Genomic DNA, 12,496 nt, shown 5'->3' with positions numbered 1-12,496 from the left:
ACTGGTCTAGATTTCAAGCTCAAATCAATGGTACAGATTTGTTATCAATTGTATTGGCAGACAGCTCACCTTAATTTGAATTTTGGAGTTCAAAAATTAAATTTCATTTTTTAAATCTGACAACTCATTTAATGTTCAGCTACTTTTTCCATTGGAATTGCTAAACATTTAAAAAAATATACAAGGCTTCTCATTGTTCTATGCGATTGTAAAAACACAGTCATTTTCTTGCTCCTATTGTCTAGATTCATAATATCAAATTCAAATTTCTAAATTATTTTCATCTTTGTGTTCACACCCACAAGAATTTGAAATGTTTCCTATTATAATAACTTTTCAAATTTTTATTTTAACTTTAAATTTAAAAACTCAATTAAGATCTCACTAACTCCTGCATTGGTATTTATCAGGCCTATTAAAATCCCACTAACTTTTAAAATTTGAAATTTAAACTTAATATAGGAGGAAAAAAGTTCAGCATTAATTGGTGGCAAACATTTATATTAATATCCACTACTTTTTCAAAATTCGAATTTTTTTTTTGGTAAGTGTATTTCAACATTTATATTAATATCCACAATATATATTTATAGGTGGGAAAATATTTCAACATTATTTAGTGGCAGACAATTGTATTAATATCTCATTATATTCTACATAGGAATGGGAATTATTGACTATATTAATAATATTTATTGAAAAGTGTATATTGTTTTAATACAAAAAATATGTTCAAGAAACCTTCTTTATTTCGTTGAAAAGTTCATTAATGTATATTGTAATTGTCTTGATTTATAATATCAAATTCAAATTTCTAAATTTATAATTATTTTCAGCTTTGTGTTCACCCTCACAGGAATTTGAAATGTTTCCTATTATAATAAATTTTCAAATTTTTATTTTAACTTTAAATTTAAAAAATCAATTAAGATCTCACTAACTCCTGCATTGGTATTTGCCAGGCATATTAAAATTCCACTAACTTTTAAAATTCGAAATTTAAACTTAATATAGGAGGAAAAAAAGTTCAGCATTAATTGGTGGCAAACATCTATATTAATACCCCCGCTACTTTTTCAAAATTCGAATTTTAAACATAATATAGGAGGGAAAAGATTTCAACATTAATTAGTGGCAAACAATTGGATTAATATCTCATTATTTTCTACATAAAAATGGGAATTATTAAGTATAATAATAATATTTATTGAATAGTGTATATTATTTGAATCCAAAAATATGTTCAAAAAATCTCCTTTAGTTCGTTGCAAAGTTCATTAATGTAGGTTGATGGAATAAAATTAAAACGATTACCAATTCCCTAAATTTTCAACGTTTGAATTCATTAATGATTTTGATGGTCAGATAACGTATGCTACAATTAAAGTTTACAATCAAATACAAGTGAATGCATTAGTATATATTCTCAATGGAGTTATATAATTGTGACAAAAATAATACAAAACGATAAGAAATTCCCATTAAAATAATATACATGTATTTTTTAAAACAATATTTAACATAAAAATTTTAAATATACATGTATAACCAATTAAAATAATATACATGTATTTTTTAAAACAATATTTAACATAAAAATTTTAAATATACATGTATAACCAATAACAAAAATATATAAAAATCATAAATTAAAATAGAAAAAAAATTATATAAAAAATATGCATAATTAATATAAAAAAAATTAAATTTAAATAAAAAATGACGTCTGTCATTCTATAAAAAAAATTATTAAAATTTAAGAACTATAAAAATGAAAATTTTAATTTAGTACATAAGAAAGAAATTAAACTTTCATTTTTTTATTGCAAGAGTGTAATTAACACAAATACTTGCAAAATATAATTATTTGTATAAAATGCTGACAGTTAGAGGTGAAAACTGGGCTCAGCCCGGAGGGCCGGCCCGCCAATATGTTTTTATAATTCAATTGAAATTTTATTTTTCTTCTTTTATAATTCAATTACTAAATCTGATTTCAATTTTTGTAAATACAAATTTGTGAAATTCCAAAGACTAACGACACTAATCCTTGCAAAAAAAATTATTTATATAAAATGCTGAAAGTTAGAGTGGAAAACTGGGCTCGGTCCGGAGGGCCGGCCGCTAATATATTTTTATAATTCAACTAAAATTTTATCCTTCTTCTTTTATAATTAAATTACTAAATCTGATTTCAATTTTTGTAAATATAAATTTGTGAAATTCCAAAGACTAACGATACAAATCTTTGCAAAAAAAAGTAATTATTTATTATTATTTTATAAATCTGATTGTAGTAAATGAAAGTTCATTTCTGAGATAAAATATAAAAACCTAGACGCAGCTATAAAAAAAAAATTTTTGTGGATAAATATAAAAACCTTTTACATGCTGATAGTTAGAGGTGGTAAATTGAACTCGGCCACGAGGGCCGACCCACAAACACATTTTTATAATTAAATTAAAATTTCATCATTTTTCTTTTATAATTAAATTCCTAAATCTGATTTTAATCCTTGCAAATAATAATAATTATTTTTTTAAATGTTATTGCAATAAATGAAAGTCTATCTTAAAGATTATTGTAGTTGTATGCAAAATTATTTATCGCTCTGAATAGCAGATTTTTGTTTGTAGTTGATATTTGCAAAGTTCTGTGTCAATGCTGTAATTTTTTCACCTGAAATATAGAACAAAATAACAACACAATTTTTTGTAAGTAAAAGGTTTGCAGTGTGATTAACCAACCACGACAAACGACAAAAAATTTGATATTTTTTTCCCGTGCATCGCACGGGTAATATGCTAGTAATTATAAAAGAAATACCATGACCATATAATAAAATTTTAACCTTGTTTGAAAACAAGAGACATTTAAATAATGAGGCAAGAGTAAAAGAAGAAAGTATAATATAAGTTTGATTTCCTTAGACGCTGTAACCTTTGCAAGTGTGTGCGGTAGGGTAAGAATATAGGATATCAAAGAGGTTATCTATGACGCAAAGACTTTTGTGGGGGTGCTATCTCTGGAAAATATTCAACTGGAGAAACAAGGTGTAGGTCAATGGTTTCCCATTGCTGAGTTTAATGCTTTCAATTTTCTAGTGTTTCTCAGTTGAATGGTTCTCATTTCTTCCTAGCTATCTAGTTTCTTCCCCCCTTAAAATAATGGAAGTAAATATCATGGAAGAAGACAAGGAATTTCAAAGAACATAAGGTTCAACTAATACTTTTTTTTTTTTTTAACATAAGGTTCAACTAATACTGATATTAATCAATTACACTAAAGAACTATATAATCGTTATAAACTCTCTTTTTTCCTTAGCTTTCCTATAAACTCGAAGTAGCAATAAATCACTCAAGTACTGCCTAGATGCTTGCTTATGCGGAATTCTCGCTTGAAATTATTTGTGTCCTCATGTTCATATCAATGATGATACAACCCTTCATAGGGTTGCTTGCCTGGCTAGAAAACAAAGTAACCAATTCCAATGAGGTCAATCACTACTCTAAAGGAGAGGAGCAGGTGCAGACCAGTGATGAAATAAACCTATTCTTTGAACACGATGAGGAAATCACCTTACCCGGCGTTGTCTGGGCAAACTGTGCTTGCTCCTTCTGTGGAAAATTAAGCCACATAACCACCAGATGCTCACGCTGCAAAGATGCTTTATATTGGTAAGCTTCCTAAACCTATATCTATGTGTTTCTGATTCTTTAATCACGTGATTCACTGCATATAAGTGGATCAATGATCTAAAATAAGTATAAAACTTTTTTATTCTTATATTAATATAAAAATAACTTGCCAACCTCAAAATAATATCGTTTTAGGGTAACAAGAGAAAATTTCTATCTCATATGCTAGGAGAAATATTTTTTTGAGTGCAGGATATAAAGTGATCTCCATGTTACATTGTTACAGGAGCAACAATATATATATATATATATATATATATAGGGCAGGATATTCTTACATCGGTGTAAGAGTTAGAAGTCTTACACTCAATCTTGACCATTGATCCACTTGTATCCTAATGGTTCACATTACTAAAAAATTTGAGCCCTTAGATATAAATGGGATCAACGGACAAGATTAAGAGTGTAACTTACACTGGTATAAAATGATCCTGACCCTATATATATATATATATATATATATATATATATATATATAGGGCATGATATTTTTACACCGGTGTAAGAGTTAGAAGTCTTACACTCATTGATTCACTTGTATTCAAATGACTCACATTACTAAAAAATTTGAGCCCTTAGATATAAGTGAGATTAACGGACAAGATTAAGAGTGTAACTTACACTGGTATAACATGATCCTGACATTATTTATATATATATATATATATATATATATATATATATATATATAAGAGAGAGAGAGAGAGGGATATTATGGTTCCGGTGTAAAACTAAAATTCTTTACTCCTCATCTCTGCCGTTGATTTTCGTCTATCTAATGCATGTAATTTATTTGAAATTATTAGTTAATTAATTTATATAACTCAATAAATTATAACCATTTGATAGACGAAAATCAACGATTAAAAAGTGTAACGCCCGACCGCTTCAAGAATCAACGACTATCTCCACATACTAACACGAGGCTTTTCAGTATGTTTTTTCCTCACCCGTACACTTCCCAAGAAAACTTTCCAAGAGGTCATGCCCATCCCAGAATTGCTCCAATTCTAACACGCTTAACTGTGGAGTTCTTTCGTTCCGGGCTACCAAAAAATAGATGCATCTTGTTAGTATAGGTAGTACCAATTAATTCTTATAAGTTATCTCAAACTGTGCAGTCTCACACCTGCACAGTCTTTGGACTCCCTCTCTTTCGGATATCGATTCGATTCATTCATGCATGTAACCCCCGCTGGAAGGCTGTCAGAAGTCACTCCTTGTCCATGCCCTTTCGCACCGGCGATCACTACCCGCCCTCGTCAGCGCCCCGAATGTTACAAAAAGCGGAATAAGACTTTTTATTCTTATATATATTGTTTGCTTTTTTCTCATTACATTTTTAGATGTCGTGTGAGATATTTCACCTAGTTTTGAAGTTTCATTTTAGTGATTGGTTTGATAGTGGAAAGAATTAATTCAACTCAAAAGAGCGTGGATATTGCACAGGCCCTGATTACCTTTGCTTACTTAATTCCATTAGAAAATGGAGACGGTTAGGATCAAACTCGTAGTCACTAAAACTCTAATACTATGTAAAGAACAATTTCAAACCAAAAGTTTAAGTCATTGAGTCAGGTTAAATTAATGATTTTATATTACTGTAACACAGCCCCTCATGCAAGTAATTGATCGAGACTTTGATATCATGTAAAGAACCAATTCAATTTAAAAGTTTAAGCGGCTGGATGAAGGGCTTTTTTAATGATTTATATTATTCTCTAACATGCATATGCATTCTTTATTGATTTTACCAGCTCAAAGTTGTGCCATGTTATGCACGCGAGGTTTTGGCATAAATACGAATGCGTTGAGATAGAAGCCGCAGAAGATGAAGAGGGATCACCTTCTCATGGAACTCGTTGCCTTTTCATGGAGCCTCAAAACGTACGTAATGTTACTTTCGTAAACTATCTTTTTTAGGAGCTTCAATGCTTCTTTGTTTCAATGTTGTCATATTCAAGTTGAAATGAATTCTGACTACCTCAACACAGCCATCGAAACTTTTTGTTGGGCTTCAAAAAATTAAGTTCTATTTAATATGGAAAATGATGTTGGTATTTGCTCAACAAGAATTCCATGTTGGCATTTAAGAAAAGATTACAACTATGTTGTTAATTGTATTTTATGCAAACTACTTCTAGGAGAGAGAGAGAGAGAGAGGAATTGGTTAATTATAAAATTATAGAAAAGGCCATTTCTTTATTTTTTAATTTTACCTAATTTAAAATTGAACATTTTGCAGGAAACCTCTGAGTACTTATTCAATGAGTTCAGCGATGAAACAGCAACGCATAGGCATGGCATTGTAAGTGGTTACGATGGTTGCGCTGTGTGTGGCAATCCAAGCTCTAAAAAATGCTCAAGATGCAAAGCTATAAAATATTGGTAAGTCTCACTATTTGCCTAACCTTGTCCACAGTCAACCCAAGTACCCAACTAAACCTTATGAGGTCAACTTAAAATCAAGTAAACGCACCCTTTCGTGTTTGTTTACTTATTTTATTCCTCTCAAGACTTATAGTTACAAAATCAAATCAAGTACAGTGGGTTATATTTGTTTAAATGAATGTGTTACAAAACAAGAAACCTACGAAAGCCTTCACCATTTCTTAAATCATATCATTCTTAAAATAATATTGTGAATAACTCTCGAGTACTATTGAATTATCTTAGCTGATTCATGAACTCATGCCTCTTAAATTTGTTGATCAACTAGATTAGCTAGGTTTTGATATTTGACTTTCATTAAAAATCCCAAACCACGTCAACTGAATAAAACTCAGTTCATCATCAAAACGTCATTCTTTAAAATAAAATAAAAAGTACAATATTGATACGACCAAGTTATAAGTTGACCGAAATGGCTGGATGGAACACATTAAAATCCGATTATTTCGGTCATTTTTTCATTCCACATCATATTGCCAGTCTATGCTATGGTTGCATTCGAGCGCCTCACCATTCACCAATCCATCTACTAGATTATTTAGTTGTCAACTATATTTATTCCTGTTTCTTAATATTTTTTATCTCGTTTTCTGTGTTGTAGATTTTTTTAAAAATTAAAAAAGGAAAAAAATAAATAATAAAAACGCAAAACAATGTGCAAGAGACCAAACAGAATAAGTAAGTGTTAGATACATAATATAAAACAATCATAATATAAAACATTCACTTACTAGCTTATGATTTGATCTTAATATCTAAAACAATCATTTCAACCAAATAAGTTAAGCCAGTAAGTGTAGGCCCATCAATAATATTTTATATTTTCTCTCTAATAGTAAATCATACTTTATTCACTATAAGAAAAACATTTATTTGTGACCAAAAAATTTCGTCATAAATTTTGTCACACATGACAATTTTGAACATAAATAATCAAATTTCCTCACAAATAAACTTGCGACTCAGAAATTTGTGACAAAATTTCATAAAATTTTGTCACTAATAAGATTTTTTCTTGTACTGATTCTTAAATGGTGTTTCTTATGCCATTATATCTTTGCTAAAATTCCCATCCAAAGTTAACATTTATATGTAAGCATTCGTCAATTTGTGTCATTTACCTTAGGAATTTTGTATACAAGAACACAACATAATTAGGATTTTAGGAATTTATGGTTTTCACACACATTAAGGTTAAGGGTACTAACGTTTGTATATGATCCTAGAAGATTCTTTGATCTTTAAAAGCCTCTTGATAATTGATCGATCTCCTGAATTTTTATTTTTTATTTTTTTATTTTTATTTTTTATTTTTTTTGTAACCCCCAAGGGTAGCTCAGTTGGCAACTGAGCTTCCAAGGGTTTGCTTGAGTCAGGGGTTCAAACACTGCCTCAAGCAAATTCTTGGAAAATCTTTGGGGGCCAGAGGATGTGTCTCTCTCCTCGATTGGGGGATTAGTCTCATCCTTCCTCCGGTAGCGAAGCTCAATGCACCCGTTGTTCCAATGAGGCGCTAGCCTACTGGGCCGTATCCCGAGGGAAAGGTGACCGGAGGAGGTTGAATGAGGATACCTCCAGGTTATACCAAAAAAAAAAAAAACAATAATAATATGTAAAATCTTATTCCTGGTGCATAATGGATAAGGTAGATTTTTATTCCAAACCAACAATCGCAAAAGGATAACTCTCAATAACAATGAGATAATTACTCCAATCAAGTGATTATGAAACATTTCCCAAAATCAATCCAAATTATCATTTAGCCCTTTATTAAATCATATACAATTACATATTTGTCGTTTATACCTGAGTTATATCTTGCATTGTCATACTAGACATTTTTTGTTTATAAAATAAATAAATCATATGTGTATCTTATTTTACGTTTTGCTTTAATACTTATGTAGAATAACATTCATGTATCTCCTATCAGTAAGACACATTTTATAGATTCATTCAATGTTCTTGATTTTCCTTTTAACTTACTTTCCATTAGATGTTTGACCAAATCCCTTGATTATGTGGTTTCCTTTATACATGTTTTGTTCATCATCTCAGTCCCGACTTGGATAAACTAGCTCCCAAGTCTCATAAATGTATTTTTCTGAGTTATCCTTGGTCTCAAAAGGGTTACCGTTACTACTCTTCGACTCTACGTTAATACTTTATCTCGCCAAATGTTTCCTTCCTTGAATCAGTTCCCTTTTTTGGGTCCACTAATGCTCTTATGGACTCTGATTCTATTCAGTCATCTCTCCCTGCCGACTCCTTTGAATACCTTCCGTCTTTTCCGGTCCTGTATTTGACTCTCCTTCGGTCACCTTTTCTCCTGATAAGTTACAACATGTTTCTCCAGATGTTTCTGCGGGCTCACATCTGACTGCATTTCCTCCCTCGACTTCGGTCCCACCTTCGACTAGTGACCTTCCCATTACTCTTCGTAAAGGTACCCGTGATACCCACCCTCTGGCCAAGTATACAGTTAATATTAGTTATCATCGTCTTTCTCCATCATATTATACACGTATTTCCTCTTTGTCTTCTGTGTCTTTTCCTAAGAGTATAGATGAAGAACTTTCACATTCTAGATGGAGACTGACTATAATTGATGAAATGAATACTCTTTATCACAATGGCACCTTGGATCTAGTCCCTCTTTCGTCTGGAAAATCTGTTGTTGGCTGCCGCCGGATTTACGCTGTTAAAGTTGGTCCCGATAGTCAAGTGGATCGCCTTGAAGTCGCTTTGTTGCAAAGGGTTTCCTCAGGTGTTTAGATTGGATTATGATGATACTTTTTCCCCTGTGGACGAAGATAACTTTTGTTTGCCTCTTTATTGCAATGGCTGTTATCCAGCACTGACCTCTTTATCAACTTGATATTAAGAATGTTTTTCTTCATGGTGATCTTTGTAACACCCCGTTCTAGAATCGGTTTGTTAACATTACGTATGGCATTAAGCGCAGTTACAAATACAACAATTGAATTAAAGTACGGATAAACTTTTTCCTTATTATTTATAAACGTCTTTGTTTAAAATCAATTTCGTAATTAAAACAATTCCCATAATGTGATTATAACTTAAACTATATGTGGAACACCTATTGTAAGTTTTATTTAGATCAGATGTTGCTACCATAGCGTGCCAAGTAGTCTCCTTAGACCACCAAGGCTTAAAAACTCGATTTTATTGTTATTCAACACTAAACACCTTTACCTTTTAGTTACCTACGAAATTTTATATTACTTATATGGTCCTCATGTTCCAATCTGTTATAGATCTCTTCGTTATCTACATGTAGGATCAAACCGCGCTCAAATCAGAGCACCGTAGCCCAAGTTATGAATTTTTTACGAAACGAGTGCTGAACCCACTGGGTCCCGCGGGATTTGTGCCATGAAACAGAAGCTTTCCAGACATATGGCGCAAAAGGCGCCAATCATTGTGCAAATAGCGCCGGAAATGCGTTTTCCCAATGTATCTTGGCGCGGTTTGCACCACCACGGCGCTAATAGCGCCAAAGTTTAGGAGATTACACATAGCCTTAGTATTTTGCCCCTAACTGGAGATGTACTTATCCAAATGACGCAATCCTGGTCTCGTTAGAAAGCTAAGAAAAAGATCTACAACTTCCATTTAGGCACAAGGGTCCAAATATATCATATAGGATATGAAAAATGGGCAACAAGACATGTTGTCTTTATTTTTAGATGGATTTTCAACCTAAAGGTCTTCTTTCACCTAATTGACATCATATAACCACTTCAATACATGACTCTTAGTTCTTTCAAGGTACCCATTCATCAAAAGAAGCATCCATGCTCTTCCATCATATATATACAATAAGCACAATATTACACAATCTCTAAATGTCTTCAATACAAAACCATGAGACTTAGCTGCAAAACACTATGATCAATCCTTTGGCTCCCATCAACAAAAGAGACACCAAAGGAGGTGAGCATAAGTCCATCAAAATAAAGCATGATATACATATAACAAATGGCTTTCAAATATAAATCCTATACATAGGAACTACAAAATGACATGCATAACCAAATTGATGTAATATCCTCATGCATCAATCTAATCCAAGTATGGCCACTTGCCATTAGAGGCTCATGTAGCATCTGTACATGAAAGGGGGACCCCACAACACGGGGTGAGATATATAAATACATCTCAGTAAACCAGGGGTCCTTGGAGCATCTCTCCACCCTATAGTTCACTCACAGTATAATAGTAATAATCAGCAAATAATGCAGTAAATACATATCCATGCAGTGTGTAAGAACATCTCTAGGAGACATCCCTCGAGCTCTTAAGGATACTCAGATGAAAAATATTCCTACTGGCCAGCTAAACTACCAAGTATGAATTACGCATCGTCATGCAACATACAAAACATAGGGAAACACCATCCTATGCCACACAAAATGCAAACACATTCGTATAACAAAGCATTAAACTACCTTATTGCGTATACAACGCTATTAATAACCACTACCCATTCCAGGTTTGGTGGAACAATAAATGGATCAATTCCCAAGGTTCGGAGGCTTACCTCAATTGCTTCCAATCTCAACCTTTGTTCTTCACCAACTCAAGCAACCAAGCTTTACAACAATACCAACAATCAATACCTACATCAAGGTACTAGAAAATCTATCAAGACAATCCAATGAATACCAAAATTGTCATCAACCAAATAAACATATTCACACCACAATAGGTATGAACTTACCAATTTAAGTGAGCTAATCAAGCTCCATGGCTTCATCCAACGGTTGGTCCTTCAATGTTGGTCCACGAGGCTCAATCCAAGCCATCACATGGACACAATTAACATCCAACCAAACCATTGTTTACCAATGCAAGAAAATCCACAAATCAAATATATAATCTTGCAATTTTCAAAGCATAATCAAATGACTAACTAAGTTCATTTCTACCATTTATTTATCATTTCTAACAACTTTTACAAAGGGCTTAAGCTTAAATCAAACCCAAACTCATACCACTCATCATGACACTATTCATCATCTTCCTCAACCATGCAATCTCCATGAAAACAAAGTTCAAGGAGTGGAAACTTACCACAAATGGTTGCTCAACCAAGGGATGTTGACCTCCTAAGCTCCCATGGAATGAACTACCTTTAAACTCCTGCAATCACCAAATAGATCGAATTTTGGGAGGAAGAAATCTCCCACCACAATGCTCCCCACTCAAAACCAAGCTAGGATAATGGATGATAGCAAGATTATGAGTGTTTTAGGCTTTCGAATCACTAAATTTGGTTGAGAATCAATGGACCTAGGGTTTCTCACTCTCTCCCCTTCTCTTTTTCTCTCTCAAGTTCAACGGTAGGAAGAAGAAGAAATGAAGCTTCTTCTTGTTATTTCAACTTAACATAGGTTAAGTTATTTCCAACGGGTAACAACTTATCTATCTATTCAATTTCATTCACCACCAAACTTTACCCAAAGGTCTGGAATATTTTTCTAAGAATATTTTCATTTTTATTTTCATATTTTGAGTACTTTTGTCTACACCAATTTTTACCCCATAATTTTCAGTGAGTGCACTTTTTACCTCAAAAGTGACCCTAAATCATTTAATTAGGCCTTATGCTTAATTTTACTCACTAATACATGCTTAATTACTTAATTACATGTAATCTACTTATTAATTAGGCTAGGGCTATTATAATCTTGCGCAGGAAGTTTATATGAAGAACCTCCTGGATTTGTTGCTCATGGGGAGTCAGGTCTTGTTTGTCAACTGCAATTCTCTATATGGTCTCAAACAATCTCTGCAATGTTGTTCAACAGTTTGGTATGACTCAGAGTGAGACTGATCATTCTCTCTTTTATCGTCATTCAGCTTCTAGGTTTATCTACTTGGTGGTGTATGTGGATGATATTGTCATCACAGGTAGTGATAATCATGAGATTACTCAGTTGAAGCAATATATGTCATTAGTTTCATACCAAGGATCTTGAGAAACTTCGATATTTCCTGGGAATCAAAAGATAAAGTTGTGATATCTCAGAGGAAATATGCTATGGATTCTTGAAGAGACTGTTTTATTGAATTATAAGTCTGTTGATATCCCTATGGATCCAATTGTCAATCTTATACCAAATCAGGGGAGCCCTTTTCAGATCCTGAAAGGTATAGAAGATTGGTTGGAAAACTGTACTACCTCATAGTCACTCGCCCTGACATTTCATTCCATGTTAAGAACACTGGAATGCTATCATTCGTATTCTCAAGTATATCAAAGCATATCTAGGAAAAAGGCCTTGAATATGAAGATAGAGGTCTTGTTAAAGTTGTTCG

Source organism: Gastrolobium bilobum, unplaced genomic scaffold (genome assembly GCF_033153095.1).
Source record: "Gastrolobium bilobum isolate Gb01-03AN ecotype WA unplaced genomic scaffold, APGP_CSIRO_Gbil_v1 utg17070, whole genome shotgun sequence".
NCBI classification, from domain to species: Eukaryota; Viridiplantae; Streptophyta; class Magnoliopsida; order Fabales; family Fabaceae; genus Gastrolobium; species Gastrolobium bilobum.
This window is presented reverse-complemented; position numbering follows the sequence as displayed.